Genomic DNA, 23,672 nt, shown 5'->3' with positions numbered 1-23,672 from the left:
AATAGAATAGAATGCTTTATCCCATTGTTGTCTGAACCACGGTATAGAGAGAAGCTGTAGAAAGTGTGGGCCAACCTTTTTGTCAGGTATGCCACTCCAATCCCCTTCCCTTGCCCAATCCACTACTCTGCTTTCCATTCCCTGACCCGTGCTTCTTGCCTGATTTGCTTCTCTGCTTTCTGCTCCTGTCCTATTTTCCGCTGTTCTCACTAAACCCTCTCTGATCTGCTGCAAGCCACGTACATAAAGGCTACCGATACCACTTGTGGCATGTGCTGCAGGTTGACCAGCCCTGAACTAGAAGATACATAAGGTAAAGCAGATTAAGAAGGGGAAATATAAGCTGAGGGAAAGGAAGAAAAGAAAAAATGAACAACTCTGCAAAAATCTTTTAGACTATTGGAGAGGCAGTCATAGTGACACAAGTTTCTTTTATTAATAATACATAACCTGGAGACATAAGAGTATATAGCAGGATAAAAAAAAAAAAATTAAACTAGCGTGAGACAAAAAAGTGCCAGAATCACTGTTTGAGATTGATGGAAAAAAGCAAAAAAGAGTTAATTTAACGCGATAGCTCTGCATGCAAAACTATAATAGATGAAACTTACACCATAATTAGCTTCCAGGAAGGCTTGTGGTAGCATATTTTATGATGTGTATGGCAGGGGGAAAGTGGGAGGACTTTTTAAAACTAAGCACTCGGTACACAAGATGCTGAGCACTCTGATCCTGATTAGGCAAAGCAAGTGTAAGCACATAAGAAGTATCATTGAAACCAAATGGACTGCTACGAAACTTAATCAGATATGTGCTTAAGTGCAGTGCTGGACTAGGCTTATTACACAGTCAGTCAGTACAGAACACAATGATGCATGTTGATTGAGCGCATCTGCTTTAAAATTCTCCACATAAGCTAAAATAGAAGCCTGGTAAGGTATAAACAACTGTACCATGAAGAATATTGCTGTATAAACACTGGTTTCTAACAAGTAATAAGGTTATCCAGTCAAGATAAAATTCTAAGAACTTGAAAAAAATATGTAATTATATTGAGATAGAGAGTACTACCAGCCTTGTTAGCCTGTATTCAAATGCCACTAGGTAGTCCATTATACTCTAGGAGAGAGGTTTTTCAATAAGCATCTGTTTATATCCCCCATCTTTCTCTCTTTTCTTTCTGCATACCTTTGTCTAGTTGTTTCCTGTTTACATACTTATCTATGCTATATGCTTCATGGAAGTCCCATACTTTTCACTATTTCTAAATACTACATAACTCAAGTGAGGGTGCAGAATTGCTTGTATGTGTTCATATGCACAGTAGACGTGGCATGAAACGTTCACTGGAATGGTAGATTGTGCTCCCTCTGATTGACTGTACTCCCTTCCCTGTTGGATACATTTAAGATTAATCAGGCATCAGTCATTAATCAAGGAGCTATTTATGAATAATTTTAATCATAATGAGCTGTGTAGTTGAATTAATAGTATTTGGGGGTTTTTTAATATTTAGCATGATAAATGGGTAAGGGTCCTGAGTAGTGCTCTGATCTCGACTGTTGGTGTTGCTGTGGTCTCAACAGATAATTCAGGCAATAAATACAGTGGTCATGTCAACCATATGTCAGGCAAGCTCTAGATACTCTGTCAGTACCTAATTCTTAGTCCGTTTTCACTGCTCTCTTGTTATAGTAAGTGCGCATACATAACATCTAGTTTATTCAGTATGAAGTGCTCAACCAAGCATGCTGGAGCAGGTCTGGATATTTTTGGAGCAACCTGTGATAGTAGTAATAATAGAAACTTTCCAGAACTAAACCCCAGCCTCCCATATTTTGTTTGATACAAGTGCATAACCTAGTATTGTACAGAACCCCCAACTTGGAGCATCCCATTTGTTACAAGGACAGAAAAAAGCCATGTGGCTTTGCCATGTGTAGACTGAGACTTTATTCAGATATTAGCATGGAGTTTTTTAGTCTTACTATTCCATCTCTGCATTTACTTAAGCCCTGCATGAAAAAATAGCAGTTACTTAAGACAGAGACTTTAAATGAACTCATAGATCCTAGTGATGGGTGAGTTCAGAAGAAAATCTTTCTGTGAGCAATCTTTTGATTGCAGTCTACACTCACTTTGACCTACTTGTTGCTTAACATTTTATTAGCTGATCTTCAGTTTAGTTAGGTTTTATGGGCAAGAATGTTCCTTAAAGGAGAGGAGCCACAAATAGGTGTATGACCATTCCTGGGTCTATTTGTACCTATAGTGCTGATGAACATTTTGAAGAGCCCTTGTTATTTCTCACACAGACTGTTTATGGAAAAATTATGAATGTTTAAGGATGATTTTTTTTAAATTACTTTTTCTACCCTTCAGACTTAAATCTTTTCTAGGAGAAACTGTGGCTTATGACAGAAAACCAATTTGCAGTCTATGAATAGCAACTAATTAGTAACAAATACTGGTAGCACCTCTTTTGTGAACATCTAAAATGTGTTCACACAAATTGCAATAGTGTTAGAGTGATATTGTAGTTGTGATGGTCCAGGAATTGTGCAAGAGGCAAGGTTTCTTTTGGAGTGGTATCTTTTATTGGATCAACTGCATGATTGGAATGAAGTTAAACAAGCTCTGAATGCTTGGCACTCTCTGTCAGACCTAACAGCACAGGTTGATCTAATGAAGGATATATTGCATTTGAAAGCTTGTCTAACTTTATTCTAACCATGCAGTTGGTACACTAAGTGATATTGCCCCCCACATTCCCCCAAATCCTTGCCTTAACACACATTATTCATCCAATACCTTTGTATACATATTTTAAAAGGTTATATCTGTAAAATTGGATTTAAGGTGCTTCAGGGTATTCCCTAAAGTGGAAAATATTATTGGCATCAATATTATTTGTAGAACTGGAGAAAAAAAATCAGTGGTGTCAAATGAAGACATTTTGAAAAAAGAAAGACCCATACAATTAGTGGAAAATTAACAAACAGGAAGAAGGCTGCCTCTTTGTAGAAATGAACTGTGACTTTCTACTCAAGTACATGTTATATTACAGCATGTGCATGTATATGTACAGCAAGAACATGAGTGGCATAGTGCTCTCACTAAACTATACAAGTTTAGGATACAGTTTAGAATCTAAATGTTTGCAAAAGTCTGACAACACTGACAGTCCTCATCCTACAGAAGAAATATCATTTACTTTAGCACAGGAAATGTTGATGTCCTTGTGGACATGTAAAAGAGCAGTATGATTGAGGAGAGCTTGTCCCATGGTACATCTGTGCCAAGATTTCAGTCTCCTTGTGGCACTGAAAGATCACTCAGCTGTTGCAGATGAGGCAGGAATAGCTAGCATAAAACAAACCAATCTGAGCAATTCTTTGAAAAATAACTGGGTCTTAGATGCATTCAGCAGTATCTTATAGTGACCTATAGCACTGAAGATGAGTTTGCATTTCTAATTCATCTTAAAGCCGGTGGACTCCCCAGACTGACACATGCACTTCACAGGATAACATTGAGTTGTCTTTGAAGGGAAGCTCTTTCTAAGGATATGTAAAAGTAAAATCCATTAACAGGTACCATCGTTTGGGTTTGCACTGCATCTTTGGATGTAAGCAGGTATTGGCTGCCATATAAATAATATAAACCTCTAAAATAAGGCAAATCAGTTTGCTGATCTGAAAAAATGTTCAACTGAATATATGTGGAAATTACCCTGGAGGTCAGTAAACATTCTCTCATTCTTCATATTAAAATTGTATCCCATCCATCCTTTTCTCCAAGGGCATATACAGATGTTACATCAAGGGTGCAGACAGAAGTGACAATGTTTGCCTGATCTGGCTATAGAAAGCTGGGACCAAACACAAGTGCACAGCTGCAAACAGCTTAAAAAATGGCTTATCGGTTGAAAATCTGACCCCTCGTTGCATAAGGTATTGGATAAAGATGTTTTAAAATGTAGTGTCTTTTCTAATTTATGTCTGCATAACTCCCAGCCTGTCTCTGCTTTCAGAATGAAAGGGGGGAAGGGAGCAGAGGGAGTTTGGTCTGGGGGGTTTTCAGCCTCCCCACAGGGTGGGACAGGTGTATTGGAGTTCCCTCGAGGTGGGGGGAGGCTCCAATTTGCCCACCTCACCCTTCAGCACCACCTAGGGAGCCCTAAGAATGAGCTACCTCCGCTGCCTTTCCCTCTTCCCATTATGAAACGGTGAGCATGGGCAGAGACCCCTGGCCATTGCTATGAGAACCTGGCTGCAGGTTCCCAGCCAACAGCTAGATTCCCCTTCCCCTGGAACCAAAACCAACAGGGAACTTCTGTTTGGTCTGGGATAACATTGTAACTGAGAAGAAAACATTTTGCAAAAATTGTTCTGAGTTACAGCTGGGAGCTGCACTTCTGTCTGTATGGTTTGATTGAACTATGCAGTGTTAGGTTGATATAAGGGCCTTGTTATTTGGTAATTTTGGGTGGCTCCTAGAGCTCTTAACCCCTAGATTGTGCACACATTACTTGTAACTAGTTTTAAGTGCTCGTTAGACAGCTCAAAGTTGCGTCACTCCAGGGTAGGATTATATTTAATCTATGTTGTCTAGCTCATGTTACCCCACCTGCCCCAACTCTCCCACTGGCCCAGATCAGGCCCCTTGCCCCTCTACCCCCCACCCATGCCTGTGCTGTCTGTTCCAGGGCAGCAGACAGGGAAGGGCAGTTAACCTTCCTGCCCAGCTGCTGCCGCTGTTGCCACTGCCACTCACTGGGCAGGCTTAGCCTGAAGAAGAGCAGCAGTATGGTAGTGGCAGCTGGGCAGGCAGACTAATCCTTCCCTGCCTGCTTCCCTGGACAGGCAGTGTGGGCAGCCACAAGTAAGAAGGTGGGGGAGGAGCCTGAGGAGCAAGGTTGGGGGAAGCAGGAGAGAACCAGAGGAAGCCTGAAATGGAGAAGGGCATTGTTACCTGTCAGTCCTCTAGGTCTCTGCAAGCCTGAAGGTGACTGTCTAAACTCAAGCTAGTGCTAACACCCATCAAAATTTGTGTGGTTCACAGTATGAGGTGTTACATGACCCTAGAGGCCTATTTGTGCAGGAATTCAGTGGGGTTTAAATTGGGCCAAAATTGGCAGACCCAATCTAAGTTAGTTCACCCGAGTAAGGCAACTAACATAGGCTGAGAATGAGTTAGCTTGATCTATCAGATGCCTGTACATGTTTAGAGTGCAGCCCCAGGGCTGGGAAAGCTCAGCTGTTTGCTCTTCTTACTGCCCTCCAATCCTGACCAGGCTATTTTTAGCCCTCGACCTCCCCTACCCTCAGACAGATAACCCCCACTCCCCCTACAGACTCATCAACTCCCTTTAATCCCACTGAACTCCTCTCAGATCTGCCAAATTCCCCATGGATCCTCTACCCCCACCCCCAAACCTGACCACCCCTCCCATCCCACAAATTAACTTACACTGGGTTCCCTTCCAGCACCAGTGAACAGCATCTGGTACACACCTCTCCCAGTCTACAATCTAGACTGGGTGCAATGAACATTTGTGTGCACTCCATGATGCAATTTCATATGATGTTTGGGATTCCTCCACAGGCCTTTAGCTGAAAACAGGATGTTCTGCATTTTTCTTACAGTAGTTTGGTCATAAACGGCTTTAAAATTATAGTAGCTGGCAAAATGTCATGAGCCTTTTTGTAGATATTGTTAGGGAGTAAATGTTTAATACCATTTTGCTACCATGTTCCTGGTTCCTCGTGCTGACTCTGTAGTTGTCCCCTTCTAGGAATAATTGGCTTGAGGTTTGAGTCCACTACTGCCCTTGGACTCCTAGAGCTGGTTTAGATCTAGAGTGATCTTTACAGCAGTGAACATGTTCCTGTAAATCTCAGAGTAGAAATAGAAGTTTCTCAGTGGAAAATAAGTACTGCCTGTGCATGCAGGTGCTTCTTGAAAGAATATTCATGGAAGGCCTTGATGTGATGTGCTGTGAAAGTCCAAAATAGTATATTATTTCATCTTACTTGAATTGTGTTAGTCTCAAAATAACCCTTATTTGGTGCCCCTCCTTCATTTTTTATTAAATTGCCATTCAGAATTTTCTTGATTTTTTTGTTTTTTTTTAGAAAGCTTCCTCTGGTATTGGGAGTGCAAACTTGGATTTCTCTAAGCATTTACACCTATCTGTTTCCACAGTGCAATCGCTAGAATACCAAGGAACCTTGTTTGACTAAGATACAGTATTTAAACAGGTGGGAGTATCATGAAGGTAGACACTGCTATATTTTCCTAGAGAGAACTACTGATGCTTGATCTAACAAGGACACATATTTACTTGGCTGGTACTGGAAACACTACAGTAGCAAATGTTCAGACATATCTAAAGAGACTAGGTTGATCATAGACTAAAGAGACTAGGTTGACGAATAGGTCCAAGGAGGTGATACTTCCCCTCTATCGGGTGCTGGTCAGACCGCAGTTGGAGTACTGCGTGCAATTCTGGGTGCCTAAATTCAAGAGGTATGCGGATAACCTGGAGAGGGTCCAGAGAAGGGCCACTCATTTGGTTAAGGGCCTACAGACCAAGCCCTACGAGGAGAGACTAGAGAAACTGGACCTTTTCAGCCTCCGCAAGAGAAGGTTGAGAGGCGACCTTGTGGCTGCCTTTAAGTTCATCACGGGGGCACAGAAAGGAATTGGTGAGTATTTATTCACCAAGGTGCCCCCGGGGGTTACAAGAAATACTGGCCACAAGCTAGCAGAGAGCAGATTTAGATTGGACATTAGGAAGAACTTCTTCACAGTTCGAGTGGCCAGGGTCTGGAACGGGCTCCCAAGGGAGGTGGTGCTCTCCCCTACCCTGGGGGTTTTCAAGAGGAGGTTAGATGAGTATCTAGCTGGGGTCATCTAGACCCAGCACTCTTTCCTGCCTATGCAGGGGGTCGGACTCGATGATCTATTCAGGTCCCTTCCGACCCTAACATCTATGAATCATGTAACCCAGGCGTTACTCCAAGATGTGAACCTGCTCCGATTCCTTCAATTGGAGAGGGGATACAAGTGCTGTGAGAGGTGTAGAGACCCTCCTCCCCCTATAGAGCAGAACCAGATCACCAATGGGGACTTAACAATATATACCTTTTAATGAGAGAACAGTACTGGGAACATAACCAGTATAAACCAGGGGGTATAGGGGACACTACAATGCCCGGAGGTGGCAGGATTCAATAAAGGTTAGACACTTACAATCATAGACATATTCATCCACTTGACAAAAGACAGGGTTAACAAAATATAAAACACAAACAACAGAACAAACAATACTGGTGGGCGAAATATAAAAGGCACACAATACCAAACATCAAATATCAAGAAATATAGGGCCTAGGTACCCGGAGGGGAAGGGGGAAGAGGAAAAACAGAATGATCCCCTTCCACTGCAACAAGAATTTCTCCGTCACTTCACTCACCCTAAGTCATCCCAGCTGGGAGTTGAATTCAGATCTCCCATGTGGTAGGCAGAAACTCTACCACACAGCCACCAGTGCTGGTACTGCTCCAAGCTGCTAGGGGTCTTGACTTTTCCAGAGCCCCAGCCTCGCATCAAGCTTCTTGGCCTCTTATTGGAGGAGCTGGAAGCAGAGCTGGGAACCTCTCAGGTCACTGCTCAGATCCTTGCTGGAGCTGGGGAACCTCTCCTGCTGGCCGCAGCCTCTTGTAGGGGATCCTGGAGCCCAGTGGGGAGCCTCTCCTGCCAGCTGCACACTGTGCTGCTGAGGGTCCAACTGCCGCCTGCAGGTCCTGCTCCTTCAGGCTCTTCTGGGGCAACTGTTCCCGCCCCACTGGCCCAGCTCTTGCCAGCTCTTTGAATCTCCTTCCTTGTGGTCCCACACTGATCTCCCTGAGTCAGCTGCGCTGCCCCTTTTTATCTCCCTCCAGGTGACCCAAGGGGCCAATCAGGGGACATAGAGAGTGAGTCTCTGGGGCCTGACTGGTGAGGAAAGGGAATCCCAAGTCCTCCAATCATCTTTTACCCTTTCAAAACCCATGGGCTAAATCACTACCAGCTAGCCCATCACAATCATTTAAAGGGACTGAGCTAGGTGAGCAAGAAAGTGGTATCTATCCAGGGTCAGGTTACAAGGATATGAAGCACCCATTTTTTCAGCAGTGTAGATTAGAACAACTGGTTGACTGCTCTAAATTATGCCCATAATCTGTGACTCATTCTTCGATGACATAGTTGTTATAGCCACGTGCTCAACATGCCTAATAACATAAGCCCAAAGATACAGGTGACAGATGAATGTTGCTTATGCTCGCTCTATAAACCCTGGGAAAGTCCCCATTCATAGTGATGTGGGAGCTACATTTTACTTCCTGTTTATTGCTGAGAGGTGCAGAGATAGAAGATGTGAAAACTCAAACTCAAGCACTGATTCAGATATTTATAAGCCTGACATCTGCATTTCTGCACACAGAACAGTTAACAGGTTGACTAATAGCCAAATTGCTGCAGGAAATGCAGAGGAAGAACATTTGGAGGTCAGATAATATTTAATCAGGGACTTTTCAGAACATCTTTGATGTTCCTATTAATTTTATCTCTCCCCAGTACATAAACAGTATCCATCTGGAGAAACTTAGACACATTTAGTTATGTTTTATTAAGCTGGAAATAATCCACTGGTCAGATATTTTCAGCAAACCACACTTTACTTTATATTTCTTCCCAAGGAAATTAAATACACGCACACTAAATCTCTCGGCATTCTGTTTGTCTCAGCTACAACTACAGATTTTTTTGTATCGCTCTCCTGTTGGATCACCTGAGAATAAACCCGTGCTTCAATAAAACTGCATGTTTACCCTGAATGTCTTGAAATACCATGGCTCTCAGGAATCGCTTTGTTGTTTTATTTAAAGGGTATGTACTACAACTGATTCCAGTACATCATGACATTTAGAAAGTGCGTTTTCTAGGAAAGCTATTAACATGGATGGGAGAAGAATATGTTGGTTTTATTTAAAATACATTTTATATACATTTTAGGGTAACTTTTATGAATGTAGATGATGCAAATTTGCCTGCAGACACGAGGGAAAACCAGGCTGAAGAAAATTGGCTGCAGAAAAATGTGACGTGATGTGCTGCACTCAGAGCTGTAGTGTATACCTGATAAAAATGTTGACTTCCCCTTTGAAACGGGAACCACTTCTGCAGGGATACTTAATGTAATTACATTGCCACAAGATGCCTCGTACACATGCATTTGAATTGTCTAAATGAAATCTACATGATACTATTTTAGGAGACTGTTTACCACACCACTTTGGTTTCTCATGTTTTAAAAAGAAGATAATATGCTTTATTCAATCCTTTAAAGGCAAGTCACATGATCATGCATGTGCACTTTGCAGTGCCTCAAAAGCCTTTGAGGCACCGCAAAACACATCCTGCACACATGATTTGGTTCTCTGTGCTGCATATTTGCAATGTGGAGCCAAATTTAGGTATCAGGAAATCCCAGTATATATATATTTTTAAAAAACACACCCCAAAAAACCAAAAGAAAGCAGCATGGCATAAGTGGCAGCAGTGTGCACCACCCGAAACTGGAGCCTGGCCAGCCAGAGCCATGCTGTCATTGCTGGCCAGGCTCCATACACATGGATTAACACTGCTGCAGCCCTGGGAGGCCCCCAGGACCCTGGGTAAGGCTGCTGGGGCCAGCCCAGGTGCTGGCCCCAGCCACTCCTACCCCACCCAGGTCAGTGTGCCCCACAACAGAGCACGCATACAGAGCCGTTCCCTGGGGACAAGTAGCAGCTGCACAAATCTGTGCCACTGCTATTTGTCCCCAGGTAAACACATGTTCGTGCTCTTCTGGACAAGCCCCAAAAGTCCAGCTATAAAGAAATACTCAAAGTAGTATCTTGGAGACTTAATGGGAGATTTCAAACCCTTACATAAAAATGTACGGACGGATCTTATCCCCTGCAACATTCCTCCTGCACTTCTGTGGTAGTGCAAAGGTAGTAGAAAACTGGTCTCACCTCCAGTATGGAATTCTCCATTTTATTTTTTGGTGATGTAAAGATGCAGAACAAACCTGCCATTCCAGCCCCAGAATACTGTCTTTAAGGAGTAGGGTTTTAATGCTGCGTCCTTTCTTGGCTGAAACTAAGCTGTGCCAGGAGCAGAATTTGCTTTCATATGGCCTTGGCAGTGTGAAGATGATGTGCAGCTGTTTTTTTTTGTTTTGGGGGGTGGAGAGGGGGTGTTCTCATCTTCAGGTCCTACAAAGTACTGCTCCATTAGACCTCCTGACTGGGGCAGTGATTGCCTTGGAAACACAGAAACAAAATCTGTTGGTTGCTTGAAATGTTTCTGCATATTCTTACTTGTTCTAAAGCCTCTGCACACACTCATTTAATGGTATGATGGCATATGTTCTCCAGTTCCAACAATCTTGCCTTCTGCCATGCCACACATGCAGGATAAGTGATTCTGGGATTGCGGATCAGATGCCAGTCACACCATTACTACTCGCCAGTGCAGGGGGAACCTGGGATCATGATGTCTAATGGTCTAATAGAGCTATACTTTGCAGGACCTGAAGGTGAACAGAAGAAAACAATATGGCTGCACATTACCTACACACAGCCCCAAGCCCGAGGCTGTATGGAGGCAGATTCTGTTCATAGTACAGTGTAATCCCAGCCAAGGAAGGAAGGATTTCATGTGAGCAGCATTACTTAGAAACAGTATTCTGGGGCTGGGATGGGGGGGTCTGCTATGCCATCTCCCTGCACTGGCAAATTGGAAGGTGGTTGCCTGGTGAACTGATGTACTCCTGGGACTGGAACTAATAATCAGGTGATTATCACACTCAGCCCCAGGGCTGCACTGCAGCTGGTTTGAGATGCTGGTGGGTTCCCAAGTCTGGAACCAACCATCAGCTAAACCCAAGACCACACTGGAGTCTCCAGCCAGTTCTCAGAGCCCTATACACTGGTATGTCAGAAAACCTTGTGTGTAGTTCAGCTGCGCGCACACTTATTTTTAAGGTCCCAGTACACTGGGCCCTGGGAACTGGGAAAAGTTCTGATTCAAAGGTATCCATGCACTGGGGAAGTCAGAAAACTGTGTGGGCAGCTGTATTGTCCCTGTGACTGGAATATGTCAAATTTATTCTACAGCTCCCTGGGAACTGTGGGGCAAGGCAGTCAACCTGCCCAGTTGTGGGGAGCTCCATGGCTCACCATGACTCAACACCAGAATGTGCCTTGCTCCTCAAGCCCCTCTGGAGCTGCAGAGCAAGGTAAGTCAGGTTGAGGGGAGACCCTTGGCTGCCAGCAACCTGAAACCCCTGGTCAAGTTGATGAGATCCCTTGACCCAGGACCCTGAAAACAGCAGGGTGTGACCCCGTGTACGGCTGTACCTTTATAACTGCTAGCTTATTGACATGTGGGGGAGCAGTCAACAAAGACCCATCATGCAGCCACCATCGGGTTATGGCAGGACTATCCCACTATGCATTCCATTTCAGGTGCAACAGAAACCAGTTGCAAAAATATTGTATGTATTTTGTGGAATAATTTTGTGGCTTTTTCCCATTTTGTTGCACCATTAGTTGCCTGAATGGGTTATTTAAGATGCAAAAAACCAGTTAATCGCATCTTCAGTATCATGTATGCCAGGAGCCAATGGGAAACAAACAGTTTCCCATAGAAGTCTATGGATGTGGTACTGTAGAAGTATGACTTTTCATAAAATCTGGCATTGTTTACATTCTTTTGCTTTTTCATTTTAAAAAGAAAGCTATTGCAAATTGTAAAGCAGCAGTTTTTGAACAGTAAAAACACCTTTCCAATTAACAAGTTATATATTAAGAAAAACTCAAGACAACTGTGCTGCTAAATACACCATATTCACAGTAAGAGAATTCTCTAAGAATCTCTTTACACAGATTCTTTGTTTTATACAACAAAACATATATGCTTAAGCATCTACTGTGCTCACATTCACATTAAATTTGAATTACTTTGTGAGATACTATAGGATATCATAGCACTTTAAACCAAAATTCTTTTTGTTCTCAGTGGAGTTATTGTGTATATGATGCTTTTTAACAAGCTAATTTGAAGGTTTACCTTAATTAAAACTGTAATGGGTAATTATTCCTGCACTATATAACATACCTGTATCAAAAAGTAAGATGTAAATGGATGGAAACAATTGTACAGTCACCAAAATGAAACTCATTTAATTAGTATTCAGACCAATGTTTAAATATGTGGTAACTAGCCATAAATCTATATTTCACATGAAGACTTTTGGTCATTGTATTTGCACATATAATTAGTTGTGGCACTGAACACAGGTGACAAAGATATGAAAATAATAAATTTGTTGCAGTGAGTTCTTTTTAGGGCATTCATAAGGTGTGTTGTCATTAGGAAGAAAAGTGTTGCATTAACCTTGATTTGGCTAACCTCATCGTCGCTGACACAAAGTGTAAATCCTTGGAAGAAAAGGCAATTTTTAGTTTCCATGTGTTGGCAGGTCATGTTAAAGACATAAAGGGGAATCTAAGGTTTACTTTCTTTTGCTAACTCGTGCAAAAGCTATGTACTACTTTGTCTTAACCAGAATAGGTAAAATTCTAGTGACTGCTAAAAACACTGCCCTTATTTTTAGTGAAGGTAGGTCAAAGCAATTCAACAAAGCACTTAAACATGTATTTAACTTTGAGTATCTTTTGACATAAAAATGCATATACTTAGCTTTTAAGTACATGTTGAAGTGATTACTTGAATTAGGATGCTGAATCAAGATTTCAGGGTTAGTGAATGTAAAAGAATTTCTTAAAATTCTTAATATTGAAAATTCTTTGAATCTGAAACCACCTTTAATTTGACAAATATTCAGGCCTCAATTGATTGTTGTTTGCCAATGTTTTTTGCACTATAGCTATTTCTTGTACAAACAAGATCATTCTTGTACATTCCTACACAAATAAGCGTGCTTGTTGACATTCACTGTTTGACTTGCATTGTTCACTGTGTTGTTTGGTATTTTCCCAAAAATAAAGGTGTCAGAAGTACAATGAGGAGTTGAAACCATACAGTGAGACATAACATTTTTTTTAGCAACTAAGTGGGGAGTAAGAAGAAATAACTATTTGAAATGTGGGAGAAATACTTATTTGAAATACTGTGCCTAAGTATAGGGAGATAAAAACATATGGATAGGTCTCTAAAATGTCAAAAGACCATAAATAGGCACTATACCCAATTTCATGACTTTAGGGAATTCCAATAAACCGGCACAAAATGAACAGCAGCCTTAACCTCAGCATAGCTATGAAGGAGGCTGTTCCTAAGTCCTTATCAGTGAATTTATTTGCTGTGTATCTCATTGTCTCATATCTGAGATGGTTTAATTTGCCCCAGAGATGGCAGGTTTTTTCAAAGCCAGGCAATCTCTCATCAGGGTGCATGAGGAAAGAGCTTCTTGAAGGGGGAAATGTGTTTCCATTCTTCTCCATGGTTCCATGGTCTTCATATTTGTGACCATGTTCATCAAGGAGATGTTCAGTACACAGCCCAGGTTGATTTTCTGCTGAGGAACTGGTGGTGAAGTGCTTTCACCATATATTTGGAAAATGGCAATTGTGGTTTCTCCCCGGTTTTTTCAGGGAGGTGTTGTGCTGCAATGCGACACTCACTGTTATGATTAAAAAGTAACAAAGCAATGTGAAAAGTCCCTGAACACCATAATAAGCATGAACTTGTTTAAAGTTCACATTATGTGGTGTATCCTTTTAAAAACAGTAAAATGTTATTCAGAAATCAGAAATTACTTGCTAGGTTGATTTTTCAAGAAAGCAGGCTTAAATCTATACTACAGCTAGGTTTAATCAACACTACATTGTATCAAAAGCCCAAGTTTCTTTCCGTGTAACTAGTTGAATTAACCTGTTTTTTTCCTTAAATGAGGGAAGCGCAGACCATTTGGCACCTAAGCTTGATATCTGATTGTTTTTAAGGTCATAAATCTGTTTGCTGTGCACTTAAGGCACAAAGATTTTGCACAGCCGTTGTGGACTTGTTGATGGGGGTGTTGAGTGAGACAGCCCAGATAGAACTTCGAAAACAACTATATTTTTATGTAGTTCTGTAAAAGTTTTTACTACTTTAAATAAGTTATTTAGCATGAATTTTAAAATTAATCTTAAAATGGATTCCTGAAAAATTCTATCCTTGTCTCAAATTCTCTCAGTAACAGTATAACAAGCCTTTCAAAATTTTAATTTTGTTAAAACTCTGACATAGTGCATACGCACTCTTGGAAGACTTGTTTTCTATGTGTTATTTTTTTCTTCTTCTCATCATTCCTTTTTAGAAAGAAAGTTTTTCCTTCAACAGGATCTAAATGATGATAACATGCTACAGAGAATTCTGTAAATAACAGTTTTCTTTCAAAGAGGTTGCTCCCTTCTGCTTTTCTCAGTGGGAATGGAACCACAGGTGCCCTTGGTTTGGGACAAATATGAGGACTTCTCTGTGGCGATGTTCTTGGTGGTACAGAATGTGCTTGTTTTGGGATGGGCCTGTCTTGGGACATGCCACTATTCCTATGGCAGCTTAACATTTCTCTCATCCTGAGGTTCTGGAGGAAAAGAAAAACCAAGATGTATGCATGATTTGCTCTCTAATAATATGGTGTCAAGCCAGCTATAACTAGTTCATACATCTGTCTGCCCTCCTCTACAGTGGGGTGAAACTATAGCGTGCATGGTGAACCTAGCCATGAATCCTAAAATTAAATAGAGGATTTAAAGATACTTCCTATTTTTAAATCATTAAGTTATCAGGGTATTGAGTTAAGGTTAAACTTAAAAGAAAACCAGAAATACTTAGGTATAGGAATGCATGGCTTAGTGTAGGGATATCCCAGCAACCTTCATATTACCCGATGGTGACACCAAATTTGTAGTTAAGAGAAGAAGAAACTCTAGCCCCTTAAAAATTGTTTTAAATCAATCTGCGGGTAGAGACAGATATAACAGTTGAACAGTTTCCAGGTATAATGAGGTTCAACACATTAAGAAAAGTATTATGAGGTACCATACACATGTAGTACAAGTTGTGCCCCCTAGCTGGTATGCTTCCAAATTGTCATGGGTGCTTACAGTAAGGTGCTTTTCAACCAGTGATTTCTACAGGGGGCAGTGGCTCCTCTTCCAGATGCTCTCCTCACTGGGTGGGAGAGGGGAGTCAGTGTCACTGGCATTTTCCTGAAGTTTGTCTCTGTTCTCCCTGAGTACACTCCCCACCACTCCCTGCAAACTGGGAGACCAGACCCTAACACTCTAAGTAGGGAGTACAGTATGTGCTACATATGCCTGCCACCTCATACTATGGCTGTGGAGAGAAGAGTAGAGTGGTGTGGGATGCTGGGAGACCTACAGTGTCCCCCTGTTGCATGCCATATACACTGTACACACATAAGAAGCAGTGAAGCACTTCAAAACAGTACCCCATTCAAACAGGTACTAATTGGGAGCACTTTGAAAGGTGTTTGAACAGCTCACCCTTTAAACTGTTTTAAAGGCTTTTGAAAAGGTTAAAAAACGATGTCTATATGCATCCTCATACTACAAAGACTAAAATGTCGTAGGCCTGACATACAATAGAGAAGTTTGTATAGGAGTGAATATATCAATTAACAGCACGATTTCTTTGTCTCTTCTTTTTTTGGTGTTGGTAGTTGTTGCACTGTTTTTTTTTAATTAACTGTGTCATGAAAGCATAAGCTCTAGTAGCTTGATTTGCTGAATCTGAATAAAATCTGCTAGTATAACCACTTTTATATACTGATGTAATGTATCCTTAATAAGAAGCATATGTAGCCCAGGCCAATGCTCTGTCCACTAGGCCATTTTCCACAGGATGCTGCTGCTTTTGCTTCTTTCACCTATACCCGCATAACTAAAGTGCTAATGTGCTCTTGTTTAGTCAAATCCTTAATTGTAATAGGTTTTTGGCATGGTGCTGCTACATAAAGTTGTGTGTGTGCTTAAGTGACATGGTACTTGGTAAAGCCAGAATGCTTAGTGCTCTGGAGGGTTGAACCCAATATGCAAGTTTCCTTTATATGAATAGTATTCTTTGAAATTTGGACTGAAGCCATATGTTCTAACTGATCTAATCAACTGATCCTTAAAACATATTTTCATATGTTTTTTTTTTTAAGTTACAGACATACAAAAGCTTCACTCTCATGTTTTCATTTTTAGCTTCCTGAGTCACAATTCACTATTTTCACCTGACTCGAAGAGTCATTTGCAGATGTCTGTTTGCAGATTTGAGGCATCCATATAACACTTCTGTCCTGCCTGTTTCAATTGTCATGTTTCAGATGCGTTATCAAGACATTGTTATTTTGCCATTACAGATTAGTTCTTAAACTGATTTTTCTGCTTCGCCAGTTCTTTTGTAGCTGCCAGAATGAATTGCTTGCATTACATTACCAATCTATGTCCCTATCATTTCTTGGATTATGTTATACGTTGGAATACAACTACCCAGGCAACTACACTTTTCTAGACTACTTTTTACTTTTATCTCATTTAGGTAGTATCCAACTTCTCCCATGACTTTCTTTGACCTTCACCACTGGGAGCTTGGCAGATACTGTATAAAAGAAGAATTGATCTGTTCATTTTTCTCACATCTGACATTTTTCTTAATTTTGATTTTATTGGGAAGTTAAAGGCATTTATAAATTCCAAAAACAAAATAATTCCTTTCCAAACCCACTAAAGGTCACTCAGTGTCAAAGGTATAGTTATCAGTGATAACATTTATAAAATTCAAGGACTTAGAAGGAAAGGAAGAGTTAGGAATAATGTCAAGCTTACACCATCCATGTGATTTTTTTTTTTTTTTTTATAATGGTGATTTTACATTGTTGCATTATCTCTCAGCAGGCCTATAGCCAGCAAGTGGAGAAACTCTCTGGTCAGACACCCTCTCAGCCCCATAGTAGAGAAGCCTGTCAGTGGAGGTAGAGGGCAGGCAATTTTCCATAGCACTATAAGGGTTCAAGATAGTTAGTGCCAACTCTGATGAGCTGCTGTAACTTGGAGCAGTTTTCCTGGACTTCCATAAAGACACTAGCAGCTATTTTGGTCTCTGTGGCATCTGAGAATGAAGACGGTGAACAGGCAGAAATGACCTTTGCCCCTTCTCTGTCTGGCCCCTTTTCTACATGCTGCAGCTAAGTTTTGCCCATTGTTTTTATCAAGTAAGTATAAAGCAACACATATTTCATCATATTTTTCCTTTCCTGACTCTTGTACCTAAAAATTGTGTTTTCTGTCACTAAAGTGGAAAATACTAATAAAATATATTTATCAATTGATGGTTTAAATATATGCACAAAGGAAATGTATAACACTGTTGATAAATAAGAAATTCATGCATGTGTACTTGGATTTGAAGCCAGTCATACCTTTCCTGCATTACCTTTTAGGGGCTTCGTGTTATTGATTTGTAAGGGATTAATCCTTGATCCAGCACAGCAGGGAGCTATATTAATATTAACTTCCAATAATAATGAGTAATGTGTTTCAGCATAATATACATGAAATAATTGTGAAAACTGTAAGACGAAGAACATATTACATTTTATGTAAGAAATTAGCTATCAGTTTTTACACTAGGTTTTCAGAACAAAATGCTGGAGCATTTCTTCTACAAAGGTTGCTCTCAAAGTTGGTTAAACTGCATATAGCAGAGTCACTAGTGCTGAAAGCATTAGAAATACCCTTCTATATTTAGAATTAAGCTCTTGCGCATCAGTGATAAAATAACATAAAAAAAAACATGTTCTGTAACATCTACCTATGACAAAGCTCCTCCACATGTCAGGTTCCCCGCAGAAGGCTAGTAGGTTTACTTTGCCAACTCAAAACCTTCAGGATGGTCACTTTATGTGCTGTGTTTCTCAAGGCACCGGCCAACTAGAAATTTGTTCTCTCCATTGTGCAGTGGAGTCTGTGCTGCATGTGAGGCTGGGATATTGCTATATCCCAGCTGCATGCTAGAAAGTTCAAAATTCAAATGGGAGATGAAGTAGGGCCAGGCCCACACACTGGTACTCTGAAGCTTCCTCTTTGGGCAGGGGGGTGGAGGGACAGTACAGAGGGAAAGGGGTGATTGAAGTGGGTTTGACTGAATTCCCTACAGACCACCAAGCCATCATTGCTGTAATACAACTATGGTTATTTTGGAAATATGTTGCACTCTTGTAGTTCTAGAATTCAGTTTCTCAGGAGGGGAGAAGTTCAACAGACTGCACTTTTATCAGAGACTAATTTAATTCGTGTGTGTGGTGATTGGATCAGGGCAATTTTCTCTGGGAAGCCTTTCCTGAGGTAATCCTTTGGAAAGGGTAAGATGGTAGTGGCTGCTGCTGTGCTGACAAGTTCCTGCAACAGGGTGGTCCACAAAAAAACCCAGACTGTGGCAATCTAAAAGGCTGCCATTAGGGTCAGCCAAGCATAGAGGGAGAAAGTAAAGGACTGGCTATTGTAAAGGGACTGAGGTCTTATTGAAATCAACATCTGTTGCCATGTAGAACTGTTTGAGGATTGTAGGGCAAAGGGAGTCCATCCGTGAGCCAGTTCTCTCATTAGATAGCCCCTAAAATAACATTCAGAGGAGGACTTTATCTTCCTTTAAAAAAATATATCAAACGATAGGGAATAATTTCCTGTACTGCATCCTAAATTGTACATTCAGTATTAAATTTGGGCACTTGCAAGGTGGGAAAAGGGTAAACAACCACACATCTTAAAATGTACATAAGTCTACAGTTCAAATGGAATATAATAGAATCATAGAAATGAAGGTCTGGAAGGGACCTCAAAACATCAAGTTCATCCCCCCCTGCCCTGGGCAAGGTGATCCAAGCAAGGTGTCTGTCCAGTTGCCTCTCAAGTAATATGCAGGTATAAAGAAACATTTTGTTCCTCACTGAGCTATGCATGTTCCTCACAAAGCCTGCTGCAAGAAAACAGCCACTAGTGTACTCATGAACAGATCTAGGATTTGCAGATAGTTGGGGGGGAGGGTGCATCATCATGTATAATACAAATCATTTTTCTCTAGTTTAAAGATAAACTAGAAGCTTTACAAATAAGGTGTGGGGCTAGCACTATATTATTCAGTTTAAAATTACAGCAAAAAGGCATATAACTATTGGAATGTGCACTATTTTTCTAGAGTATATATACAGTTTAATGAAACACAACACACTAGGCAAAAAATACTCAAAGGGTATTGTATCATTAGTCCTATAGTCATTATACTTAAGTGGACATCTCTTACTCAGGTTCCTAAAACAACATTTAGCCTTCCTGAGTGTCTTGAAACTGCCTCCAATACTTCACTGCCAGTCATTTCTGCACCTGAATTAATATTACCATACCCGAGGTGAAGTTTTTAGCTAGAGCTAAAAACAGTTGGCAGGGCTGTAAAATAGGACAAAAACATTACCAACAATGGATAACAGACAGCAAAATTGGAGAAAAAAGGGTCGTTTGAATAGTGAAACATCAAGACCATTTCAAAGGGTATATATAGAGGGTCACTAACACTGTGGAGTACAGGGAGATTAGCAGGAATCAGAAGGATGATAATGACCCATGAAGTCAATTTACTCTCTCAGTACTACCTGAATAGAAATGCCACTGGTCCTCCCAGTTCGTTTTAAAATTTGGGTGGAGCAGTAATCAAAGTGGGGTGTAACTGCATCATTGCAGCGCCCTGGATCTACCCCTGGGTAGACCCACCATCCTGTGCAGCTGGCTGCAGAGTGAGTGAGTGGAGCCTTGATTCTGTCTTTCATTCTGCAGCCCTTGTACCGTGAGAGCTTGTACAGTTCACAGTAGAAAGAGACGGTTTGGATTTGCTTAACACTTGAACTATTTAGGAAGCAGCACCAGGCCAAGACTCTGTCCCATTCTTACTCCTGTCCTGCTCCTGTAGCAGTGCCATTTTGTGTATGGTCACAATGTAGTCCAAAATGATCCAGTTCAGCAAGCAGTCAAACTATCAAATGCATTTATGGACACCAAAATAAGAGTTATTTTTTTAACCTTAAGGTTACAATAGATGTGAAAAAGAATTAAATAAGACAGAGAAAATAAGACAAATAAGACAATTCTATATATTTAGAATCAGGATATTCTTTTTAATGAGCTGCATTCTGTGGTATACTCCAACTGCTTTGCTGAGCAGAGAACACAAAACAAAGCCGTAGGTCCTTCTTAAAAAACAAAACGTGGGGCCCCTTAAGTGAATCAACACTAGTGTCTATCAAATTGTTAAATTCATGGAGAAGTTGTTGTGCTGCAGCAGATACAATCTATTTGTTATGTTGTACCTTCACAGTAAAGTATTGTACTTTTTCTCATAAGATACCTGTGGATTTTGTAGTTCTGATCTGATTTATAATGTTATGTGAATTGACAGACATCAGGAGAAGTGAGAATAACAGATATGTTGGTGTAACCCGAAGCTATATATGTGTTGAAAGTGAATTAAAGAAAATGTGTGTTATACAAGAATAAATCCTTAGGAAGGTCTGATTACATCTCTCTTTGCTTTAGCTTTCCTAGTTGTCTGCTCTTTCTTATATATTGATCATCTAATAGTTAATACATGTTCACATTTTTCATGCACTTAAAAAACACACTCCCTCTCTAATCCATCCTGTACAAAGTGGGGCAGGGGGAGAACACCTTCTACATTTAATAAGCACCAACTCATTTCCTGTTTCTCATAGTCAGTTTCCCAGAGGGAGTGCTCGCTGATAGCTGATTACCTCATCACCCAGCTACCCAGGTGTCCAATACTGGCAGCTAAGCAGATCAATAGGAGACACATTGCACCAAGACAGATTAGGTGTAGGCCTGTGCTGTGCATACAGTTTGGACAATTCATGGATATGCTTGATGCTCTTCTTAGAATTTCACTCAGGTCTTAATCAGTTTGGTCACTGTATCTGGGTGTTTTTTTCCCAAACAGCAGCGTGAAAGGAAATGAAAGTAAGTTTTCATTTTGTTCATTTTCCATTTCAACTTTTCGTCAGTCTGCTCAGCTTTTACAACCTCTTTATCTCTTTCAGGGAAGCAATGTAAATTGCATTTGGTTGTTTTGTAGGGGAATACAAATAGGTAAATAATAGATGTTTTAGACCTTTGGGAATTTGTCAATAAAAATATTCCAAATGAGGTGTAACCAATTTTTAAAAAATAATGTTCAGTGTGTTGAATAGTCAGAAAAAAATTCAATTTAGGTCAAATGAAAGTCTTGGTTTCAACGGTGTGTGTATTTCAGTCCCGACCACTTGAAAGTGTTTATTTTTAAATACAGGTAAAGGAGAATTTGAAATAAGTCGTTTCACACTGAAGAAAGAAACATTTCAAATGAAAACTTTTCAGTTTCTTAGAATGTTTAGGGATTTTTTTAAACCAAAAAATTTAGTGATATTACCGTGAATTTGTGGAACAGTTTGGTGTTTCTAAATCTGCCACTTTAGCTGAAAAAGCTTAGTGCAAAAAATGTCACAAGGCTCTGTAGGTAAATCTTGCCATGCTTAGACTTGAGAGGTTTGAGAGGCACTCTTTGTATCGAGTACAAAGGGGCAGTATCTTTGCCTGCTATAAAAATAATGCCACTACACATTATTCAGCAATATTTAGATTTGTACTCTTCCCCCTAATCCCACCCTAGAAATTGGGTGCTAAACTAATGTTTCTGTAAGAATAATATGGAAAAAGAAGACAAAGTAAAGCATAATAATGTTCTTAGACTTAGCATGCAAATGCTACATAGACTAAGATAGTAGCATCTGCTTATTGAAGGAAATGGTGAGTTTTTCAGGGCAATCACTGCTTCTGGTAAGTCATTCAACCTCCCTGCAGATCAGTTAATCCAAGATCAAATGGAAAGAAATATCTGTAGCTGTACCTTTCTAAGCTTCACCCACCTCTAAAGTGTCAATCTCCAGTTTTCTCAGACAATAAAACAATAGCAAGATAATACAGTGATGGGCGCTGCTTCAAAACAAACAAAATAGGATGAATTTCATGGATTAGGGAGGAAGTCCTTATGAAAACCTACAATGTATGTCAATTGTAGAAGCTAATATCTGTCCTCCACTAATAATTGTCTCCACTGGGGATCTTAGATCTGGGCTAGGGTTCTCTGACATGAATAGTGGTTTCACACATTGTGGGCATTTATAGATGTGTTCCAGGAGGTGGTGGACAGCACTTTAATTAGCGGAGCTCTGAGTGCTGTGCCAATTAAAAGCACCCAGAGCATCATAAGTATCAGTGTCCCGTGCTGAAAAATGGCAGCAGGGCGCTTTGAACTAGTGCTCGTTGGACAAGCTTTAAAGTGCCCGTTGCCATTTTTCAGTGCAGGGATGCTGATACATGTGACACTGGAGGTTGCTGGAGCATGGTAATTACCACGCTCCAGCAGACTCAAGGAGCCCTGTGTGTGGTAAGGATCTCTTGTCCTTTCTGAAGAAAGAAACTGAGTGTGTGTAGAAGTATTCCCAGACTACTCTGATAGAGTGGACTTTTCTCTTCCTAACTGCTGTGTTGGCATGGCTCTATTGATCCAGAGTCAGACAATCATTGCTGGTACATTTGGGACCCCCAGGTGATATTGGATGTAACTATGAATCTGGGTCATGGTGATCTTATTCGTTTCAGTTCAGTAGACTAGCCATGGTTTGCTTGCTTTCTCAGTGCTGATGGATGTCATTGGTTTGAGAGTGGTGTGAGAGTAAAACTGGCCTCAGAGAAGTACCAGACTTTATGGGGTTATTCTGTAATCAGCTAGGATAGAATCAAGGCCTAATACTTACATTTGTAACTATTAAGTCAAAGTTCTGTGGAGCTCCCAAATTCAGAGACACTTAGCTTCTGTGTTGCCCTTTGCACTGTGCTGATATAGCAGAAAGGCAATGGAAGTTTTAAATAGTTAAATCAGTATTCCCCTCCCCTTTGCATAGGAAAAACCTGTGTGGCCTAAAGCTGATGTAGTTATCTCATTTTACTTCCTATGATAAAGGGTCCTAGATAACCATTGTAGCCAGTGTAGTTTGAGAACTCTGAGGCTTTTCTGAGTTTTAATCTAGAAGATGAATAAAGCCATAGCTTCTTCTAAGGTTAGGTACATGCAATGCTAGTATAATACATTTCTTTCAAGTGTTGAACCATCCACTATTTAACTGTAGCCAAGGATCTACCCCTTAATTTGGGGTTTACTTGCAAGAATTCATGAACAATTGAGATGGAAGATTCAAAAAGGAATCTTGGTATTCTGTCTAATGGCAGGAGAACTTAAACACGGATGGAGGGGAAAAAGGAAGGGATAGGGGCATAAAAAGGGACCCAGCATCATAAAATGTAATAAAGTGCTTTAGTGCATGACTTATCTGACGTATTTTAGTGCCAATTTTTTATTATTTTGCCTAATTACACGGATGTAAATAGCATATTGCATGTAATGTTGCCAGCAGCCACCCATATTTTCAGTTAATTTTTACCAAGTAGTTAAGTTA

This window comes from Alligator mississippiensis, chromosome 1 (genome assembly GCF_030867095.1).
Source record: "Alligator mississippiensis isolate rAllMis1 chromosome 1, rAllMis1, whole genome shotgun sequence".
NCBI classification, from domain to species: domain Eukaryota; kingdom Metazoa; phylum Chordata; order Crocodylia; family Alligatoridae; genus Alligator; species Alligator mississippiensis.
Note: the sequence above shows the minus strand (reverse complement) of the source record.